Source organism: Mirounga angustirostris, unplaced genomic scaffold (genome assembly GCF_029215605.1).
Source record: "Mirounga angustirostris isolate CCGP_5_RB_7025 unplaced genomic scaffold, mMirAng1.0.hap1 SCAF_4, whole genome shotgun sequence".
NCBI classification, from domain to species: Eukaryota; Metazoa; Chordata; class Mammalia; order Carnivora; family Phocidae; genus Mirounga; species Mirounga angustirostris.
The window spans coordinates 30896414-30920380 of record NW_026991712.1 but is presented as its reverse complement, the minus strand read 5'-3'; the positions used below and the strand labels follow the sequence as shown (position 1 = coordinate 30920380).

General features: G+C 36.5%; 1 long non-coding RNA gene across 2 annotated transcripts in view; it reads left to right on the top strand.

The window, feature by feature from the left end:
* The first annotated feature begins 9390 nt into the window (after window positions 1–9390).
* LOC123858805 (uncharacterized) overlaps window positions 9391–23967 on the top strand; it is a 140197-nt gene continuing 125620 nt past the window's right edge. For both annotated transcript variants that reach the window (XR_010410402.1, XR_010410401.1), the window contains exon 1: window positions 9391–9541. This is a non-coding gene — a long non-coding RNA (uncharacterized LOC123858805). The remainder of the gene's footprint in view (window positions 9542–23967) is intronic.

Here is a 23967-nt window from a genome sequence, read left to right as displayed (position 1 = left end):
ATATATGTACAAAAATAAGGGTTAATATGATGAAGGGATGGAATATGACTGTAAAGATGAAAATTATAGAAGATTTCATAAAAGGAATTGATAAGATAAGAAGTTGGTTGAAAAAAGAAAGAAGAGGATTAAAAAAAAATAGGAGAGAATGTGATCAGGCAGGAGACTAGAACAAAGCCATACACTAGAGATTTAGGGTATATTTTGGTCTGTTAGAAGAAACTGTATCCTAAAATTTTAAAGAAAGAACAACATATATATATATATATATACACACACACACACACACACATACACACACCAAAAATAAGGTTAACTATTTTGAAGGGATAGAATAGGACTCTAAAAATGAAAATAAAAAAGATTTTATAAATAGGGATTGATAATATGTTGGTTGAAAAAGGGAAAAAGAAAAATTCAAAAAAAAAAAGAAAAAAGAAAATTAAAAAAAAAAATTAACTTTGAAAGACTAAAGAATCATGGGTACCTCTGAAACAAATAATACATTATATGTTAAAAAAAAAAAAGATAGCAGGAGGGGAAGAATGATGGGGGGAAATTGGCGGGGGAGATGAACCTTGAGAGATTATGGACTCTTAAAAACAAACTGAGGGTTCTGGAGGGGAGAGGGATGGGGGGATGGGTTAGCCTGGTAATGGGTATTAAAGAGGGCACATTCTGCATGGAGCACTGGATGTTATATGCAAACAATGAATCATGGAACACTACATCAAAAACTAATGATGTAATGTATGGTGATTAACATAACATAATAATTTTTAAAAATTAAAAAAAAAAGCCTTGAATTCTATGTGCAGTATTCCCCTAGTGTTGGCATTCTGCCGTTCTCATTGATCCGTAAACTTGGTCTTGGTTGGTTGTTCTCGCTGATCTTCTGGGGGAGAGGCCTATCGCCATGGTTCCCAAATGTCTTTGCCGGAGGTGGAATTGCCCTGCCCTTGCTGGTCCGGGCTAAGTAATCTGCTCAGATTTGCTCTCGGGGCTTTTGTTCCCTGCAAGCTTTCCGTACAGCTTTGGAGGATGAGAGTGAAAATGGCCGCCTCCCAATCTCTGCCCCGGAGGAGCCGAGAACTCAGGGCCCCGTTCCTTAGTGTGCCCCCTGAGAAAAGCAGTCAGTCACTTCCATCTCCCCGGTCTCCGGCCGCACTCCATGCTCACCCGGCCTGTGACTGAGCGTTTCTATCTCTGGCTCCCGACTCGGTATGGAGTCTCCAAACCCAGCAGATCCCTGCGGTGCGCTCCCGTGCTGCTCCTCCTGGGGGAGGAAGGGGAGTCTCCCCGGATCTGCCCCTTGTTGGGTCCCTGCTGGAGGAGCAGTGGCCCGACTGTGCTGCGGATCACAGTTTATGGAAACCCCGAGCTGAGAGCCCGCTCCTCAGCTCTGTCTCTGCAGCCGGCTTCCCTGCTCTGATACCTGGGAGCTCTGCGGCACTCAGGCACCCCCGGTCTTTCTGTGACCCCCAGGGTCCTGAGACCACACTGCCCCAGAGAGGGTTCCACCCCCCGCTTAGCCACTGGAGCAACATCCCTCAGCGGAGCCGACTTCTAAAAGTTCCAATTTTGTGCTTAGTGGCTCTATCACTTGCTGGTAGTGGCCTACGGAGGCCCCCTCCCCCACCATCTATCTTCCCGAATATCGCCTTGGATTCACTTTTCTGCCGTCCTACCTTCCAGAAAGTGGTCACTTTTCTGTTCAGAGAGTTGCTGCTATTCTTTTCTTCTATCTCCTGTTGAGTTTGTAGGTGTTCAGAATGGTTTGATCCCTATCCAGCTGAATTCCTGGGACCAGAGGAAATTTAGGTCTCCTACTCCTCCGCCATCTTGCTCCTCCTCTTGTGCAGTTTTTTTTTTTAAATGACAAGCAAAGGTGAAGATATGATTACAAAAAATAGGAGATAACCCATGTGAAGTTTTGAATTTTTGTACTACAATTAGCTAAGCTCTTCGATGTTGTTAGTACCCTAAATTTTACTTGGATTGATATGTAATGTGAACACAGGGTTTACAAGAGAAATTTATTATAACCTAAATGTACTAGTTTTTAGCAAAATGTTAGACAATTGCAGAAAAGGCTTAGGGAAATATACAGCAAAAATTACAGGAATCCATAGAAATGATCTCACATAAACTTTTGTGGTAAAGCTCATCTTTACAGCTATATCAATGAAATGTCTTAATATAAGAGTAAAACTTTGTGTTCATAAAGGACTCTAGTTACCAGAATTTTAACTAATACTACAATTATTGGAAGTATAAGTTTCAAACTTAGTTTTTTTCTAAGCCTTATGTACAATTTACAAATTTTATTCTATTTATAGATCTATGGGATGGGAGCAGTCACCCATTTGTTATGTTCATTAACTCATAAATTTAATAGATTAAATTGTATGAATAATACCATCTATAATATAATATTTCAAAAAGTTAATTATCTGATTTTCTCAACACTATAAAGATCAGACTTACATATCTAACAAGCAGAATATTATTAGATATTTCAATACAATTTCAAATAAATTTTGCCTAAATTTATAAATAAATCAGATTATATTTAATATTAAAACTACTATCTACAAATTAATTGCCTTTTATGCCTTTCAAAGTAAAATCACATCTATAATATCAATTTTAAAAATTTAGGTAAAACTACATGTCTAATAAATCAATAGAGGGTCCACATAGCATAGTGGATAATAGTATGAACTCTGGAACTTTAGTATCTTAGGCTCAAACCCCAGATTTGCCACTTACTACCTATATAACCTTGAGTGAATTACTTCTCTGCTTCTATTTTCTCATTTATATAATGCATTATTTTAGGGTTGTTATGAGTAGTAAATAGTGTAATATTTCTAAAAACTCAAAAGAGTACCTGTTACATATAATTATATATGGTTTATTAAAATAAATACATAAAATTTCTCTAAAATATCATATTATTTTAATCATTTAAAAACTTAATAATTGATGATTGCAGAACTTATTTCTAAACTTAACCCCAAATTGATAATAAAATAGATTTTATTTACCAATTTCTACCCTTATTTTCACATCTTCTTGTGGTTTCAAACTCACTTGTCTACATAGGAGAGACATGCACTGTCTCATACAAATGTAAGTTACTTATTGGATATTGGTGACTATGATGCAAACATGTATTTGAGTTATTAGCCAAGATTTGAGGAACAGGAACTAGGATCTGTCCTGCCTTTGTACCTTCCAAAAGAATTTTTTTTTTTTCCTAAAATGTGGTATCAATAAGCTGGTCTCGTTCTTATAGCTAGGGCTCTGCTTGCTTTATCAATAGAGAGCAGAATGCATGCCTATAATTACAGCTGAGATTCATTTTATCAATCTGGTGAATTTGGCTCTAACCCAATTTTCAACTTTGATCTCTTTTTTAATCTTGACTCCAAATTTTAATTCCCTGAATGGAAAGGATTGGATTTTTTATTCCCTACACACACTTTAATTTATTCACTATTTGGATTAAATGAATCTCATTATTGCCTGATGTAATGTTTCATGCTTTTTCATTTTTTCTTTTGGTACTGTGTAAAGTTCTATCATTTTCTTGACAGCTTTCTTAATTCTTCTCCCTCTTTATTTATTCTTGGCTAAGGCATGAAGGAAACAAATTATACTTTTTAACCTCTGCCCATTGGCAACCTTGCATTATTGGACCTCTCTTAAAGCCTTCTAACTGTCCTGCTTGCTTCCTTCAGCTGGAATACCTTGGGCCATGTGCTTCCCTCTCTTGCAACACTTTATCAAAATCTGAAAGAAGTAGCTAACCTCTTCCATCATCCTGACATCTCCTATCCAGCCCCCTGAAATTCCTATCTTTAGTCATATTATGTGATTCTCAAAACACAACAGATGGTTGCTTAATAATACAGCTTTTCTATTTAGAGTAGCAAGACTTGAAATTTTCCTAGCCCCCAGTGTAAGAAATCCTCACTGTTTCTCATTTGGTCTCCACTCCTTTTCAGAATTTAGCATATGACACTTGTGATGCTCACTTCCAAGGACCAATTTCATTATTAGTTAGGACTCTTGGTTGCAAGCAACAGAGGATTACTCTGGTTAACATAAGTTTAAAAGAGGAGACTGGGGTTATTGGAGAAGAGCTGTGATAACCAAGACTCAAAGGAAGAGTGGAACACTTCCGTTGTGGGGAAGAGTAGAAACAGCTGGACCTTGTAGCTCTCTATAGTGTTCTGACATTTTGATGGCACAGCTTGAAAAAATTTTCATTAATTATCTAAACCCAAGTCTACTTGCAAAGTACTCTTTAGAACTCTAACAATCTTTTTCAAAACTCAGTGATTGTCCCTGGTCTGAAAAACTCTTTCATTTTACAGATAAGAAAACTGATCCAGAGGGTTTAAATAATTTGATTATAGTAAATATAATAAAGTTCCTTTGGCACTTAGGACTATTCATAGGGATTTATTTACTTAAGAGTCAATTAACTCCTAAAGCATTCCTAAGAGTAAATATGATTAAAGTGACATTTTACTAGGGTGCATTGTTAGTTCCTTTGTTGTATCATTGAATATGACACCGTGGTCTTTATATTTAGTCATTCTTTATACTTTTCTCAGCTCTTCTCCTTTATCTACAACAATACCAAGATTATGTATGGATTAGTTGCCTAAAACCAAATCAGTAACACCGAGAACATATTTGAGAATGACTGCCTGGATGTGACAATGTAAAAAATATGATTTTTTTTTTCCCAAAGGTATTCTAATTCATTTTGTCTAGTGGCTTGTTAAAATGAGATCCCTCTGAAAAGATTAGCTCTTTGTAATTGTATTTATCCCACAAAGATTTACTGACCACATACCTTGTGTAAGGCACATAACAACTTGGGGTGCATTAATAAACAAAACATAAAAGCAAGATAAAATATCTGTGGCTTTATGGAATTTACATTGTAGCTGGATAATAGATGATAAACACACAATGTAATAAATTATATAGTATAATAGCTGATACTAAGCATAGGAAATGAAGTGGGATAAGGGAATCAGAAATTGGAAAGAAGGGTTCAAGTAGAGTAGTTAGGAAAGTCCTCATTGAAAAGATGACATTTGAACAAAGACTCAGAGGAGGTGAGGGACTCTTTTATGTGGCTATTTAGTGAAAGAACATTAGACTGTATTGGGATTTATTTTGGATTTTTAAATTGAACTTTATTGAGGTATAATTTACATATAATAAAATGCACCCATTGTAATTTTAGAGTTTGATGAGTTTTGATAAATGTGTATTTCATGTTACCACTTTCAAAAACAAAATATAGAACATTTCTGTCACCTCCAAAAGTTTCTTTATGCTCCATTCCAGTCAACCCCCACCTGTCACCACTAGTCCCAGACAATCACTGATCTTTTTTTACCTGTAATTTAGATTTATCTTCCTAGAGTTTTATAAAAATGAAATTAAACAATAATATATGTTGGCCTCCATTTGCTCAGCATACATTTTTTGTGGTTCAGCTTTGTTGCTGTATATCTTAGCAGTTCATTTTTTTTCATCCCCATGTAACGTCCCACTGCATGAATAGTTTGCATAGTTTGTATTTCTGTTTACTTGTTGGTGGACATTTGGGTTGTTTCTGTTTTTCCACTATTGCATATAAGGCTGCTATGGATGTTCAAGACAAGACTTTGTGTGGACACAGATTTTCATTTCTCTTAGATACACAAGTGTGTGTTTATTAAAAAAAAAAAAAAGTCAAGTTGTTTCCAAAGTGTTGGCCCCATTTTCTACTCCTGCCATTAATGTATAAGATTTCCAAAAGCTCCATATCCTTGTTAACATTAGGCAATGTCCATCTTTAAAAATTTTAGTCACTTGAATGTGTGTGTAGTGGTATCTCATTGTAGTTTTCATTTGTATTTTCTTGATGACTAATGATGTTAGTCACTTGTGAACATTTCCTGTGATGTGTTTGTTCAAATATTTTTTCTATTTTTAAAATCAATAGTCTGTCTCGATATTACTGAGTTGTAGGAAGTTTTCCTATATTCTGGATATAAATCCTTTGGTATTTGTGTGTACTGTCACTATTTTCTCCCAGGCTGTGGCTTGCCTTTCATTTTTTTTTTTTAATAGATAGTATACTGTAGATGATGAGGGCTCCCAGATTTCAAGGGGACATGAAATAATTTGGATAAAGCAGGAAATGTTAAAGGTAGATATGAAATGAGTGAATTTTGTATGCCAATCATAATTTTGTATAGTCCAAGGCTATTTCTTAAAGTAAATCCCTTTCTTTTGTTTATTATCTAGCACTTGGTTATATTTTTTCACATAATTTTGCCTTGGTTTTCCATATGTGTACATCTTTTCTTAGCCAGATGTTTCTTTCCTTAGCTAGATTATAAGTCATCTTTTTTTTAGTATAAGTTTCTTGTTTTTCTTCTGTGTCTACCATAGCAACTTTGGGCTCACTAGATTTTTAAGAATATATTTATTCATTTGATTAGAAAAGTCTAAGTTTTATAAGTATTTGGTGGATTTGTGATTATTTTGGTGGTTTTCCTCATGTGTATTAGGGTTCTCCAGAGAAACAGAACCAACAGGATGCATATATATAGAGAGAAAGAGATTTATTATAAGAAATTGGCTCACAATGTTATGGAAGCTGAGAAGTCCCAAGATCTGCAATTGGCAAACTAGAGACCCAGGAGAGCCAGTGGTATAGCTCCAGTCTGAGTGTGAAGGCCTGAGAACCAGGATAGCTAATAGTATAAGTTTCAGCTGGAAAGCCCACAAACTCAAGGCCCAGAAGAGTTGATGTTTCAGTTTGAGTTAGAAGGCAGGAGAAACCAGATGTCCTTGTTTAACGCATTCAGGTGGGAGGAGTTCCCTCTTACAATAGGAAGTATCAACCTTCAACTGATTGTATGAGGCCCACCCACACTGAGGAGAGCAATTTGCTTTACTGGGTCTACCAATTCAAATGTTAGTCTCACCCCAAAACATCTTCACAGACAGAGAATGTTTGACCAAATATCTAGGCACCCTGTGGCCCAGCCAAATTGACACATAAAACTAACCAGCAACCATGGTAGAGGGAAACTAAAATGGAAAAGAAAATTCTTCTCAATTTACAATAGGGTATGGAAAAACTAGGCAAATTTCAATCATGTGAAGGGAAGATGAGCTATCTAAACATTTATACTTGGTACCTACTTAAATAAGTATATACTGAATTACTAGATATTTGAAATGAATAAATGCCCACTTGTACTTGCTAAGATATACAGCAACAACTGTTCGCCGATGCTTTTACAACTTTTTATAAAATGTGTTTTAGAACTATATTGTTGAATAAGTTTTCTAGAAAGCTTGAAATATACAGATGCTGGTTCATAACCACCCAAATCTAGGGAAAGTATATTCCTCATGCAGTCACTGGTTTCCTAATATTTCCTAAGTTTCATAGGACATAAAAGAGTACATATTAGAGAAAGAAGGAAGTCAGGTGTTTCTAGTTTCCATGAGGTACCATGCTGCTGTCAGACTAAATCATTGGCAAAAACATTGGCTGAGGATACATAAAAATCCCATCTCCTTCTTAAACAACCAGAGCCTAGGCATGACTCCACTTGTATCAAAACACTCCTTGATTTGGCATTTCAGGGACTCAGAATGATGGGCTAGGGCAAGCTCTGGGGTGGGAAGATTGCCCAAGTAAGACATGCCCCCCTAAACCTACCATACTCATCAGAGACATTGGTTCATGCTAACAGAGGGGAAGCAGGATAGCCTAATGGAATGGAAACACGGGGAAGGAACAAAAGCTAGTAAATTTGTAGGTAGCATTTGTAAATAACATTGCCTACATTCTTGTTGATAGAAATGTATGTCTTTTGGAATAGCTTCAGATGGCCAAACAAGGAATGGTTGGGTTTAAATGAGAACTGGAAGTCCAGGCAGGATATGGTTTCACTCTGTAACATTTCCAGTTCTTTGGCACTGACTTCACTGCTGTGGGGAGGAGTCCACACAGTCCTTCACGTCACAGCTTTCTTTTAGCTTGACAGAGCTTCTATTGTACCAGGCACATAAAACCCCAGAGGGATTCATTTGGATTTAGGCTTTGGGTGGGAACTGGGTTAAATTGTGTTCCCAGCTCATGTTTTACAAATCATGTTTATAAGCCAAATGAAAAATACCCATCCCTTGAAGGCTGACATACAACTGGGTTTTACTTTACCTGGTGAGATTGGATTTTCAAGCAAGGAGCCTACTGGCCAGTTATGGCTAAACTTAACACTCACTTCAAGTTGTAGGAGAAATCTCAACAGCATAAGAACATTCAGTGAGACCATCAGCACTCTTACCGGAATGCAGTTCCTGTTTGACTTTTTTGAAGGATGGGTACTTGTTTCTTAAGATTTCTCCTTGGAGAGGGTAAAATTGAATGGTTTTCTTCCTTAATAAAATACTTTTGGGGCACCTGGGTGGCTCAGTTGGTTAAGGATCCTGGGATCAAGGCCCACGTTGGGCTCCCTGTTCAGCAGGGAGTCTGCTTCTCCCTCTCCCTCTGCTGATCCCCCTTTCTCTCTTTCTGTCAAATAAATTAATTAATTAATTAAAAAAATACTTTCAACAAGAGGATTTTTATTCCTTAAGCCAGGGGGATTCCAGTGATATTTACCTACCCCTCATTGGCATCACATGTTTACATTAATTCAATTTACTTACAGCTCTAGCCATTTGCTAAAAGAAAGGAATTTCTTTTGAGATTTTCACATAGAATCTTCCCAGTTAAGCATATAACTTTTTATATCATTCTAAATTTGGATATAAAAATTGATATCCTTATTTTTTATTCATATTTATCACTTCATTATAATTAGTATTTTTGTGGACAAATTTAGGATGAACTCTCTTTTTTGAAGAATTTCAGATCACTGAGTTCCACATCACTAAAGTAGAAATTCATTTTTTGGCCTCATTCAATATAATATTCAAAACAATGCTGTGTGTTCATTTGATAATATCTTATGTAATGCTTTTAACAAGATAATATCATGTAATAATATCTTATAATGTAACATCCATTATGCTGCCATTCTCCTATTCATACATTTTTACTGTCCAGAAAGTATGGAAACTGTAGTAGACATTTTTTCATTTAAAATGCACATCTAGGAGTGACTACTGGTGGTACTTCAGGCATTTTCATAGCGTGTTTTCTTCCTGGGAATTATGAAGTTAGCTTCGGGATCTGGACAAGTTACCAAGAATTCTGAGAATCTGGATTCTAAAAGTAGTTGTTTCCGTTCAGAGGTCAGGTGGCCTGGCCAGTGAAAGGGCAGTGTTGGGGCAAGTGATCATTCATCATGTTGTCTGTCCGAGAACGGCTGCTTCCTTCTATAATCTGCAGGGTGGAGAATACTTCTTCCCAACCGCCTCACCCCATTCTGCCTCCTCAGTAAACATCTGCTGTAGGGGCCTATTGCCCCTGTTGGGGGCAAAAACTTCTTGAAGATTGGTAAGATTGGTTGCTACTCTTCTCTTGGCTGCTGGCAAGACTAGCTATGTTTGGAAATTGACTGTGATTAACTTTTTTTCTGAGAGATGATGGTGCTTCATCAAAGGCTAGTCTTGTTCTCAGGCATTCTTGAGTTGTGTTTATGGTAATCATATTATTCAAACTGGGCCAGTTTTGAGAGCAAAAGTGGTGCTGTTAATAATTATCCTGGTGCCTGTGAAAAATAGGACTGTCCCAGGCCAAGGAGGATGAACGTCCACTCTAGCTGTAACAGTATAGAGGTGATTTCACAGGGGCACTTATAATGAGAAGGACTGACAAGGAGGGAGATGAGCTCTGTCATAAGGTGAACTGGGTGATGGATTAATGCTGTGCACATGCAACAACCTTATTAATCACAGGCCACCAGCAGCAATGCAGGAGGGAGACACAAGATCGCTGCTTGCCACTCACCCCAGCTTGGTTTAAGTAAGCCAGGATTTGTTCAGTTTTGTGTCACAGATCTTTTTTGAAATCTGATGAAAGCTAACAAAATGCTCTCCAGAAGAATACATATACAGGTCAAATTTTGCATGCAGTTCCAGGGAAGCCTCACTTTCCAGGAAGCCACCTATGAAAATATGGACCCTAGGTTTATCAGCCTTATAAGGAAAGTATAAACTGCACAATAGACCTTTATTACTTTTTTCAAAGGTGTTATCATTTAGGAGCATATAACTTGTGGAATCTATTGTAATAGACATGATCAAAAACCACTGTGAAACCTTAAGTTCAGTTTTCTGAATATGCATCACTGACTGATTTTGAACCAACTGGGGGACCGTAAAGAAATTCATATGATCAGAATTTAGCATGCTCTGATCCCAAGAAAATTATTTCTCCAGAAGTGTTAATTTTCGACAGTGATGATATCTTGGTGATATTTTATAGTTGATGTGGGATTTTATAAGGAATGTTAGAGCATCTAGGGTCTTTCCATAGTTTGGCTATTGTGGACATTACTGCTATAGAGCCTAGATGTCCATCAACAGATGAATGGATAAAGAAGATATGGTGTGTATATATATATACAATAGAATATTATGCAGCCATCAAAAAATATGAAATCTTGCCATTTGCAATGATGTGGATGGAACTAGAGGGTATTATGCTAAGCGAAATAAGTCAGAGAAAGACAAGTATCATATGATCTCACTGATATGAGGAATTTGAGAAAACAAGACAGAGGATCATAGGGGAAGGGAGGGAAAAATGAAATAAGACAAAACCAGAGAGGGAGACAAACCATGAGAGACTCTTAATCTCAGGAAACAAACTGAGGGTTTCTGGAGTGGAGGGGGGTGGGAGGGATGGGATGGCTGGGTGATAGACACTGGGGAGGGTATGTGCTATGGTGAGTGCTGTGAATTGTGTAAGACTGATGAATCACAGACCTGTACCCCTGAAACAAATAATACATTATATGTTAATTAAAAAAAAGAATTTAAAAGAAATGTTAGAGCAATAGTAAAAAAAATATATATTAGTATTGGCTGAGTATTTTGTACCAGATATGCATCCAAAGACTTTACATGCATATGTCAATTGTCCTACATATAACCCTTGAAGAAGTGTATTTTAAATTATATTTCCATTTTACAGATGAGGAAATCAAAACTTGGAGAGACAAAATAACTTCCTCACACAGTATCTCATTAGCCCAGCCTGTCTGACTCTAAAACTTAGGCTCTCATCTTTTATAAAATGTAGGCCATGATTCATAAGTGTCCTGTTTTCTTCTGCCAATGTTATAGAATTATAATCCTCTATACAAGCAGAAGAAAACATAGCAACATAGGCTAGGGAAAAATGATCTATGGCAGGACACAATTTACCTCACACTTCATGTTGGAAGTGCCTCAGGAGAAAAGTGGCGAGGATTTTTGAGAGTCCAAGGGTAGCTGTGATAAAGAGAAAATGAAATTGAAGATGTGACAGAGATACATATGTAAAAACTGGTCCTCTGGCTGGCCTTCAGGAAACATGGATTCCAGTTAGCTTTCATCTTGATTCCTTATATATCTTTTTTCACTCTTGATTTCCTCTTTCCTTCCAAAGTGCCATATTCAATGGCTTTCCATCCCACTCAGAACTTATATCCCTTGCCCTGTATATTTAAAGAAATTACAAATTGTTTGGGGCATCTCAAAGCCTCCAACCGTTGCCTTCAGAAAAATGGAATCACCCTCAATACAAAGAATCAACAGGAAAATGGATAAACTATAGCATATACATACAATTGAAATCTATACATTAGAAAAGATAAATGAATTAGAATTAGTTATTAATGTGAATGCCACTTATAAAGAGTTGAGCAAATATAGCAAGAAGAATATATGGAGTGTGATGTAATTTAGTATTGTGTATCATTAGGGATACATACATATGTAGTAAAATGATAAAGAAATGCATAACAATGCAAAACACCCAATCCAAGTTAGTGGTTATTTTTGGAGCAAGGAATAGAGAGAAGTGTCCATGGAGTGGTATATAGGGGGCTTTAATTCTCGTGTCTTCAGCCAAAGGATGTGAGGGAAAGTCCAGGATGGAGGAGTCATCCGAGAACTATCAGTTGTCAATACTTTTAGCAGCTGGGAGAATGGGTGTTTCTATCCTATAGCTGAGATCTGGGTGGGCACCACAGCATCCACTAAATCATTGCTTCTTAAACTTGCCAGCACATTAGAATCATTTGGGGAGATTTGGAAACTCCCAGAACTCAGTCTGCATTCCAGACCAGTTAAATCATACTTTCTGAAAGTGGAGTCCAGGTGTTAGCACTCTAAAAACCTCATGTAATTCCAATGTATAGCCACAGCCTAATTGAAGAAACACTGCATTTTAGTACATCCCTCCCCTTACCCAGGTATTTTTAATTTCTTGCAGGAAGGTCTTATACTATTATCTATACAGCTCTTTTCTTAAATTTATTCTCTCATCTTCTTTTGATTATTTGAAGTGTTACTTTTAAATTTTCATTTTCTAGTGTTGCTAGTGGATAGAAATAAGATTAATCTTTTTTAAAATCTACCTTAGGTTCATCAACCTTGATATATTTTTTAAATTCTCACACATTGCCTATGTTCTCTTTTGCAGGTGTCTATGTAAATAATTATGTAGTATGTGGATAATAATTGTTCAGTTTCTTTTCAACCTTTATCCCTTTAAACCATTTCTGTCTTACTGTGATTGCTTAGAAACCAAAGGCCATGTGGATTAAAAGCGATGATGGCAGGAAATTATTCATTCTTGGATTTAAAGGGAAGGTTTTTAAAGGTTCATTATTAAGTATGATATTTATTGTAGCTTTTATGTATATCCTCTTCATTGGGTGATGAAGTTCTCATTTATTCTTGATTTTTATAAAAGTTTTATAATTGGTATAGAATTGACTGAGTTCTCTTCCTACCCATGTGATTATCTAAATGTTCTTTAATCTGTTAATGTGATGAATAACATTTTCTATTGTTAAATTTTTCTTGTATTCATGGAACAAATCCAACATGTATTACCCCTTTCTGTTTCAATTCTTTTCATAAGTGAATTTAGTGTAAAGCTTCCTTTTCGTATTATGATATTGGCATTAAGGCTATACTATCCTCAAAATAAATGTTACTGGCATGTTTCTTCTTTCTCTGGTAGAGTTTGTGAAGTCTGTAACAATCTTTTCCTTTATTATTTAGTAGAATTCATCTGTAATACAGTCTGAGATGCTTTGGACTACCTGGGTAGATTTTTGACTAGTAACACAATTTCTTTAATGAGTTAAGGACTATTTATGTTTTCTACTTCTTCTTGAGGCAGTTATACTAAGTATATTTGCAGGAAATTATCCATTTTATTTCAATCATTAAGCTACTGACATAATATTAATAATGATTATTATATCCCATTTTGAATTTAGGGCTCCGTAGTTACCCTTAATATAATTTATTTGTCCCTTTTCTGTTTTTTTCTTGATCTTTTCTAGGGAAAATGTATTAATTGGCTTCTTCTCATGTTAAGGACTATACATATATTTGTATTCAAATACTTGATCCAAAGAAAACATTTAGATTTGACTAGTGCTCCTCTGTAAACAAGTAAGGTCAATTCTGATAGGGGACATAGTAGGCATATTTTGAAAAAGAGGTACATTAAACTCAAGACTTGTTAGAAGTTGTCCATTCTGCTTATAAATAGGACTGCTTTGTGGTCATATACTGCCTTTAGGCATAGGTTTTTTGTTGTTCTTGTTAACAATTTAAAATTTTAAAAACATGGAAAACGAATAAATTGAAAGTATACAAACAAACGGATTAGTTCATTCATTTATGCAACAAATATTTATTAGACACATACTGTGTATCAGGCATGATCGTAGGCATACCACATTACTAAGCATGGCAATTCTCCTGGCCTAGAATGCATAGTGCCCTTGTATTTTAAGATGTGCTATTTCTAGAGATCATACCAAAAAAAAAAAAAAAAAAGTGTTCATAAGGGCCAAAATCAGCAATAGGATGAAAACACTGTATCAAATAGTTGATGGAAACTAAAACATTGGGCTTCCTCTCTGCCTCTCTTCAACCTAAGTCCTTGTGACAGGAGTATATTTAGGTATGTTACTCTCCTGGTGCTATTGTTTATGTCGGATTGATGTCACCCAGTGAGGGGATCATTTGCTTCATACCATTTAAATTGCTGATGGAATTTGAGTAGCATACATATTTCTTTAACTGAGTTTTTTTTTATTTCATCATTGTCATTTCTAATATTTTTGAGAAAGATTTGGTTGCATAGTTCAGTCCACTCACATAAGGCAAAACATTTTGGTTTTCAGAATACATAGTTCACAGTGGTATTGCCAAAATCTAAGAGTCAATGACCAGTTAGATGAGAACCATTTTACAATTTTCAGTTTTAACCCGTTGTAAATTTCTTTCCTAGGGGACAAAATTTGGCTCTTTTACTGTACTTTGATGGAATATAGATATTAATTATCATTCTCCATTATCAATTTAAATAAATTTTCTTTTTTTTTTAAAGGTTTTATTTATTTATTTGACAGAGAAAGACACAGCGATAGAGGGAACACAAGCAGGGGGAGTGGGAGAGGGAGAAGTAGGCTTCCCGCCGAGCAGGGAGCCCAATGTGGGGCTCGATCCCAGGACCCTGGGATCATGACCTGAGCCGAAGGCAGACGCTTAATGACTGAGCCACCCAGGCGCACCTTAAATAAATTTTCTGAACGTGCTTTGAAGACCATTCCTATTTCAGTACCCACTTAAATTTGCCTTTAATACTATTTATGGGCTCTCATAAGGGGACTTCAGGCATATTAGAATTGAGTGGTTTCAATCTAATGTTCATCCCAATACAACTGAGTAATTCAAATACTTTCATTAGTAAATGAGATGCCTCATCAGTGATTCATTTGAAAGAGGGGACAATTTAAAATTTATAAAAATTCCCAAGGAAATTTATTCAGGGTGACTATTATAAATATTGTGTTAAACACAATCCTAGCCACTTAAGATACAGCATTGAACAGTATAGTTTTTGCCCTCTTGGGATTATATCATATTGGTAGACTTTTTTTTTAATTTTATTTTATTATGTTAATCACCATACATTACATCATTAGTTTTTGATGTAGTGTTCCATGATTCATTGTTTGTGTATAATACCCAGTGCTCCATTCAGTACCTGCCCTCTTTAATACCCATCACCAGGCTAACCCATACCCCCACCCCCTCCCCTCTAGAACCCTCAGTTTGTTTCTCAGAATCCATTTATCAGGAAATTTCACTGCAAAGGGGTAAGATTTATGATAGGTTTAATACAGATGCTCAAAGAGCATGGAGGAGATACACAAAACCCAGACATAGAGACTAAGAGAAAGCTTCCTGAAATAAATTACCTCTATGCTGAAACATGACTAATGACACTCAGTAAAGATCTGTCAAGATTGTAGGCCAGGGTTTGGGAGGTCTAAGCAGCAGCAACAACAAACAAAATGTGGAATGGGATGGGGTTATATGAAGCAGGGCAAGTTAAAGGATTCTGCTTTAGCTCATTTGTTAGCTGGATTATAGTGTGTACTATATATATTGAAGCAGTTTTTGGACATGATCGGTCTCTCTTTGTTTTGTATCATTTTCTTATATATTGTAATGCTTTCAGTACGTGCATAGAATTTGATTACCGCCCTTTACAGCTCTATCCTATTTAGGACCAAATATTACATGCATAAAAATGGCAAAAGGAGGTATTTGGAGAACTGTGATGGCTATTAGTGGTCTGTCTAGTAAAAACAGGCACCAAATTTAGTATAAGAAAACCCCATTTAAGCCTCTTTCAGTTCCAAGTTATAGAAATCATACAAACTAGCTTCAGTTAAAACAGAATATATTATAAAAGTACTGGTGTACTCCATAAAAACCAAGGACAAAAGTATGAAGAACTTTTGAACAGGGACTCTCTCACCCTCTTTCCTCTTCACTTTTATTTTTGTATTCTTTTTTCTGGCTCAGAATAACATTCCCCATTCTGTTTAAGTCATAGATGCCTAAGCTCTGGAGCTAAACATATTGAAGCCTTGTCATTAGAGAGTAACTTTCTTGGCTTAGGTCCAAAGAATCCTGAGAGAGAACCCTTTGGTTCTAGGACCAGTCACTTATGGCCACTGACAATGTGGGCTGTTATTAATGGCTCCACTTGAATCTTGTTCCCACTATTGGACCAATCAACTGTAGCCAAGAGCATGGATTTATGTAAGTCTTGGAAATTCTCGAGGAACCATGTGCATGAAGTGGAGGGAAGGACATTTTTTTTTTATATATAATTTATTATTTGTGAGAGAGAGTATGAACACACGCAAGAGAGAGCACATATATGAGTGGGGCGAGGGGCAGAGGGAGAGAATCTCCAGCGGACTCTGCACTGAGCTCAAAACCCAACGTGGTGCTGAATCTTAGGACCCTGAGATCATTACCTGAGCAGACGGAAATCAAGAGTAGGGCACTTAACCCATTGAGCCACCCAGGCACCCCTGGAGGGCAGGACATTTTTCAAGACAAAAATCCTAGTCAACCAAAGTACATCTACTACTTTCATAATTATTAAAAATCACTTAATTTCTCTGAATCTCAAATTTCTCCTCTCTAAAAGGGCATGGATTAAACTATTGCTATGGATTCATATTGAATGAAATATTTATGAAGTGTTTTTAAATGATAAAGTTCTATGCAATTATAAAATGTTGCTCAGGTTATTACAACGATTTTGCTAAGGTGGGTACTAGAATATAGCTCTTAAGAGCTTCAATTTGTGAAAAGTAGAATAATTTCCCCCTATTTCTTATGGTTATGGACCAATAAAACAAAACTTCTTTATTATGCGACAAGAACTAAGGTAGGAGCTTTACACCTATTGATATTCACCAGTCATGTAAAGTACTTTTTTTTTTTTAAAGATTTTATTTATTTCTTTGAAAGGGAGCACACAGGCAGAGGGGGAGGGGAGACGGAGAGGGAGAAGCAGACTCCCCATTGAGTAGGGAGCCCAACATGGGACTCCATCCCGGGACCCCGTTATTATGACCTAAGCCAAAGGCAGATGCTTAACTGACTGAGCCACCCAGGTGCCCCTAAAGTATATATTCTTAACAAGTGCACTGTAAATTGAAGTAGCTTAAGTTTCTATAACAAATAAGTATCAGATTTAAACTGAGATCTGAGTGATTCCAAAGATAAGGAATGGATGGTAGGGATTTTATGGAGTCCTCTATCTCATTGTGTGAATGTATTTTAATAATTTATTGTTCATCTTTACAGTTATGGCAGTTGGGTTATTTCTTAATTAGTTATTCTTAAAAAACCTTAAATATTATTTTTTTGTTTCTGTTTGGTGATTGTATTAAAAATCCTATCTTTTATGAAGACATAGAGATTTCATACTGTGGACTTGCTAAGAGCTGCTCTACTGCTTGTTTGAGAAATTAACATTTTAATTGTGAATCAAAAACTAGATGTTTACAAGGAACTGCAAGAAGAGAGGGATAAATAATCATAATTTTCCAGAAACAGTATGATAGTCTTAAGGATGGTTTCTGGAAAATTCCCAACAGCAGGTAAACATTTCTGGATTTAATAATGGAAAGTACAAGTAATGAGAAATTATAAGAACTTTTGTATTCTGACCCCACTGAAGAGAATACATCTTCTTTTCTTTTAAAATTTGTATCAAAAAAGAGGTACCTGGCCCATCTGAGCACGTGTGATTGATTTGGTGGAATTGTGTTCTAAACATGAATATTAGAGTCTTCTAATCTTTACAAGGCAAAGCTTTTTTTTTTTTTAAGATTTTATTTATTTATTTGACAGAGAGAGACACAGCGAGAGAGGGAACACAAGCAGGGGGAGTGGGAGAGGGAGAAGCAGGCTTCCCACGGAGCAGGGAGTCCGATGCAGGGCTCGATCCCAGGACCCTGGGATCATGACCGGAGCCGAAGGCAGACGCTTAACGACTGAGCCACCCAGGTACCCCAAGGCAAAGCTTTTCAATCAGATAGTAAATACCTAAAAAATATGGTCTTCTACTTTATGCTCTTAATACAATGAAGTGTTATAAATCCCAAATTCCGTGCAGAGAGATGAATCAGCAGCTGTATTTTGATAGTTGTCATCACTGGGATATTTTATGACCCTTTCAGCTATTTTTGAAAACACATGGAAGACAGAGTCTTTTCTTCATGTAGGTGTGGCATCCTCTTCAGGGTCTCAGTATGGTTACTGTTCACCTCTTGACTTCCTGGATGTTTCTGCACAATGCTTTCCTCTTTGGGCTTGGCTATAGGTCTCTCCTCTGTTAAGCTTAGGCATATACCTAATGGTTCCCTTTCAAGGAGTATATTTCCTTAAGGTTTAAGCTCCTTGGGCAATTAATCCAAACTTGTGGCTTTACATAGAAGTCTAGGAATCATTAAATTATTTATGTATCTGGGAGAACAACTCTATAACACATTATCACATCATTTACTCAGAAAATATTTAGATTTCCTTGGACATCTTTATTTAGTGAAGTATAATTGGCATACAACATCCTATTAGTTTCAGGTGTTTATCATAGCGATTTGATGTTTTTATACATTACAAAGTGATGCTCCTGATATGTCTAGTTACCACCTGTCACCATGAAGAGTTATTACAGTATTATTGACTACATTCCCTATGCTGTACATTACATCCCCATGAGTTACTTATTTTATAACTGGAATTTTATACCTCTTACTCCCCTTCATCTATTTTGCCCGTCCCCACCCCTCCGCCCCCGGTAACCAACAGTTTATTTCCTGTATCTATAATGGATATAACTTCTTGAGAGTGAGCTATCCCTTTCATGTACCAAAAAGGTCTCAGATGTATATAATTTTCTTATTTGTAAATACTTGCAAAGAAGGTATCTTGTGAAGTTGAAAAGAGATGTTTAATTATTTCTATTTTGCAGAGGTTAGAACTAAAGTTTTAAGGACTGAAACGGTCTAGTATACGATGTCACGTGGCCAATTGGGAAGTAACACTCAGGTCTCTTGCCTCCTAGTCCAGTGCTTTCGTGATCCCTTTACACATCACTCTTATCTCTATGATATCATTTGGTTCTTAAAATAATAAGGCATGTAGGCAGAAACAGATTTGGTCTTCCACTAGTTGACAGATGAGAATATTGAGCCTTAAAAGATTTTTGCCCAAGGCTACACAATGAGAAACTGTTTGCTTCCAAGTTAATTTCCACTGCAATTTGCTGACTTGCCAATTTTAATAAATCCTAAATAGCCTATTAACAATTCTACAACCTTTTGGTTTTTAGAAAAATTTCCATTTATTTCATAATTAAAAAGCATATTAAATAATAAATCAATACTTTATATAGAATTCAGCCTGAATTCTCTAGGGAATCCAACCTGCTGTTCATGAAGTACTAAAAACTGTAGCAAATAGCCTTTTTTTTTTTTTTTGCAAACAGCCTTTTTAGTTGAGACCTGTATCTGTTCTGTTGCCAATAAAATAAACATTTCTTAAGTGATACATATGATATAAAACTTTTTAAAATGTGGAAATTCTTTTCATTCCTCTAAGCCAAAGCTAAAAAGCTCTTATGATTCCTTTCCTTAAAAACTAAATTGATATTAATATAATACCACCATTATCTGTATCTTTCAAAACATCTGTTTGCTAAATGTCCATTACAAAGTAGTTCAATATTTATTACCAGGAAGATGATTATATATTCTGATTCCACCAAGAGTAAATTAATAGAAAATGGAATAAAAAATGTTATGTTATTTCTAAAAGTTGCAGGACTTTGAGAAAGTCACTTCTCTATTCACTGAGGTCCTACAATAGTTTTCTATTACTGCTCTTACACATTACCACAAATGTAGTGTTTGGAACACACAGATTCATTATGTTGTATCTCTGTAGGTCATAAGCCTGACCCATGTCTTGTGCTAAAATCATTGTGTCAACAAGGCCATGTTCCTTTATGTAGGCTCTAGGCAAGAATCTTTCCTTGCTCATTCAGCTTGTTGGCAGAATTCATTTCTTTCTGGTTGCAGGACTGAGATCCATTTTTTGTTTTTTTTGTTTGTTTTTTTGTTTTGTTTTGTTTGCTGGCTGTTAGCTGGTTCTCAGCTTGGAAAGGCCACCTGCATTCTTTGATTTGTAGGCCCTTTTGTCTTCAAAGCCAGAATGGTCATGACTGTCCTTTCTTTCTTGCCTTTTATCTGTCATCACATCTCTCTGACCATAGTTGGAAAGGAACTCCACTATTAAGAGTTACATCGTTCGATTAGGCATAATCCAACAAAATCTCCCCATCTCAAAATCCATACTTTTAATCATGTCTGAAAAGCCCCTTTTGCTATCTATAAAGTAACATTCACAGGTTCTGGGAATTAGAGCATAGACATTTTGCGGGTCTACTACACTGCCTACTACAGGTCCCTTATGAGATTCTGTGACTCTTTGATTCACATTTATAGCTGCAGAATAACTGTTTTTGACTTCAGAGAAGTAAGAAATATTGGAAACATTGTGGCTCCTGTTTTCCTGGAACTCAAGGTTTTTCAGTTTAATTGCATTAAAAATAACTTTTTGGAGGGGCGCCTGTGGCTCACTTGGTTAAGCATCTGACTCTTGATTTTGGCCCAGGTCATGCTCTCAGGGTCGTGAGGATTCTTTCTCTCTTTCTCGCTCTGTTCCTCCCCCAACTTGTTCACTCTCTCTCTCTGTCTCTCTCTCTGAAATAAATAAATAAAATCTTAAAAAAAAAAAAACTTTCTGGAAAAACAGACTCTGTTCCAATTTATGCTAAATATACAAAATAAAAGGTTGACTTTTGTTAATTCAGTCACTCAATGCAATGAAAACAATTATAGTCTTGGTTGTTTAGTGTCAAAATGATTGAAGGTCCCACCTTGAAGATGTGAAGCAATGCTATGCAAATGTAATCATAATAAATGTAAATGGCTATTGTTCATTAAAGGACAATATTCAATTTAAAAGAAATGTAATATAATAAAAAATAAATATTTGGTCTTTGCCTCTGGTTCCTGGCAAACAATTCCTAAAACCCTTGAACTTCCAGAGTGATTAAGAATGTCTTTTGTATGCTAATGAGATGTCTGTTGGCTGGGAGCCTCTATATTGAGCCAGGATGGGGGCTAGTAGCCAGAAGACCAATGTACAATTAGAGTTTGAACTTTTAGCCCCACACCCTGACTCTTGTTTCCTTTAACCTATTATGTTTTGTCAAATCTATTGACATTCAATGAGCTTTTAAATTTCAACATATATAATTTCAATTATAATTTTTTATTTCTGTACATTATAACCTTTTTGTTTCTATCTGCTTATTTCTCATAGTTTTACTATAGACTTTATAATCCCATTTTTCTTTTACAAATTTTACACATAGCTATTTTCTATTATGTCAAACAGTTTCAATATCTGCAATTCTTTCTGTTTAGATCTTTGTTTTTTATGGGCTGACTCTCCTACATAGTGGCTTGTTTTCCTGTGTGTGTGGTGATTTTTATTTTGAGGTCATTCTTGCTTTCAATCTGTAGGAGACTCGTGGACCTATACCTTAGGGAAGCTTTCAACTAAGGACAGTTTGCCTCCACTGTTGGGTGGGTGGTTGAACTATCCCAGACACTGCAGATCCTTTCATCTCAGTTACAGCTCAAAGGAGGAATCTCAGACTCAACTTTGTTTCCTGGTGCTAGTCCTACATCATTGTTGCTTTGGGACTCTTGCCTCTCAATGGTGTCTGTTGATTTAGTCTATTTCCCTGCCCCCCGCCCCCGCCCGGCTGCCCACAACTCTAATTCTCTATGAATTTAGCCTCGACTCCTTTCTTTTGTGGGCCTGGCTCATTTTTATCAAATTCTTTCTTTTACACATTTTTATTAAATTCTTCAGAGATTCCTGCTTCATCTTGTGCCTGACCCAGTCCCTGTCCCCTGGAAGCCCTGGGGTGAGCTCTACTTTGTTGGTTTGTCTATTTTCTTTTCTTGGAGGGAATGTGACTCTAGGAACTGTCTCCCACCTTTTGTGACACCAGTAGTATCTCCAAGAACGTACAGTGTATGGTTCTAGTTGTGAATAATATGGTTGCTCATACCACTAAGGTACTAGTGCTCCTGGAAATAAAACAAGCAACTGGTTTCTTGGCACGAGGATGTACAAGTAAGAACCCCAGAAGATAGCTCCATGTTTGTGTGCTGAGGGGGTGAAGGAGCTATATTTAGGGAGTTAGATTTTGAGAAGCAAATGTGGCAAGGACTATCTCGCTTGTATTTGTGACTAACCACTAAGAAGAAGCCAGAAATTGGACATGATGGCAAAGGTAAAAAATAGTCAAATCTGTGTTTGCTTTGTGGAAAGAAAGGCATGACAGTTCCCACACTGTTAGGAATATTCTAATTTTTAAGTTATGAAATAGCTTTAAATAGGAGCTTGTCATGAGTACACTACAAATAAAAGAACTTATCATGAGCACCCTATGCAGGCGCACACACCACTGGTGTCTTTATTCAGTATTTCATGTCCGCTGCAATCATAAAGCAAGGTTAACATGATTGTAGAGTAGGTTCAAGATTCAAACTCAGTGACATTTCAGTATATATTTAAATTGGCTTCATACACGTCACACAGAGCAAAGCATAATACAGTCACACAACAAACAAGATACTGAAAGGGGTAAGAAGTGAAGGAACTGAACACAAAGTCAGTTCATGAGTGTACAGTTGAGGTTAGGCCGCGGTCTAGCCCAGTTCAGCTCTCAGGGCCTACTGCTTATTCAAGCCATGGGGAAGCTCTATCATGTTCAGAGATCAAACAGGCAGAGGCTCTCATGGCAGTTGCCTTTCTGATGTGGAAGAATCTGGAGAATCTGACAGGTTGCTGCAAAAGTCTTCCCTTTGTAAAGGAGTTTAATCGGTCTTGGGCCTCCTCTGGTTCTGGTGACTATCAGCTCTTGGCTCTTCTAGGCTCTCTTGGTTTTGCTGGTTATCAGTTCTAGGTGACGTCCACCTGTACTGGTTTTCATGATATCCGGTCTTAGGTGTGATGCCTTTGCCCACTTATGTTCACTGCTTGACATGAGGGACTCCATCTTGCCCTCTACAGAACTATTTTGTTTTCTCTTGAAAGCATACAAACCTGGGTAATACATGAATGATCCAGATGAGGAGAATTCATCTTCTGTCCAATTCTGTATGTAGATGTATAACTGTGGAGGAGTTAATGTCACATTGTCAAACATCTATAGATAACATGTGAAAAGCTCCTGAGAATTATGGAGTTTTATAATTATAAAGGAGAATCTCCATTTAGCCCTTGCAGGGAACTAAGTTCATAAAGGGGACAAGCTTTGTTGAAAGAACCAGTGAATGATACCATCAGTTTAGGACAAGTTTTTGATTTCCAGACCCATTCTCTTTTCACTGTAACCTGCTGTCAGGCTAGGGATACGTGAACAGAGTTTTCAGGGACAAGCTGGATGGAGGACAAGGGTCTTTAAATTAAAAAAAAATCTAAAACTGTAGTTGGCTTTATTCGGGCCTTTAACAAAAAGTACTAATTTGTGAAGAGTCCTTAGCAATAACAAATCTTTCTTGAATTATCACTGATTAAAATGTCATGTTGTTTATTGATTAAAACAGTGTGTGTGAGGAAAGGAAAACTTGTAGCTTCATTTCTTCCTAATGAAGTAGAATTTGGCATTCATCTGAAAAATTAAAAATGTGTTTTAATTTTCATGGGGCCCATGTCTATCATTTCAGGCTATTGAATAGTGGATAAGGAAAAAATATAGAGAGTGATAAGAATAAAACTTTTGTA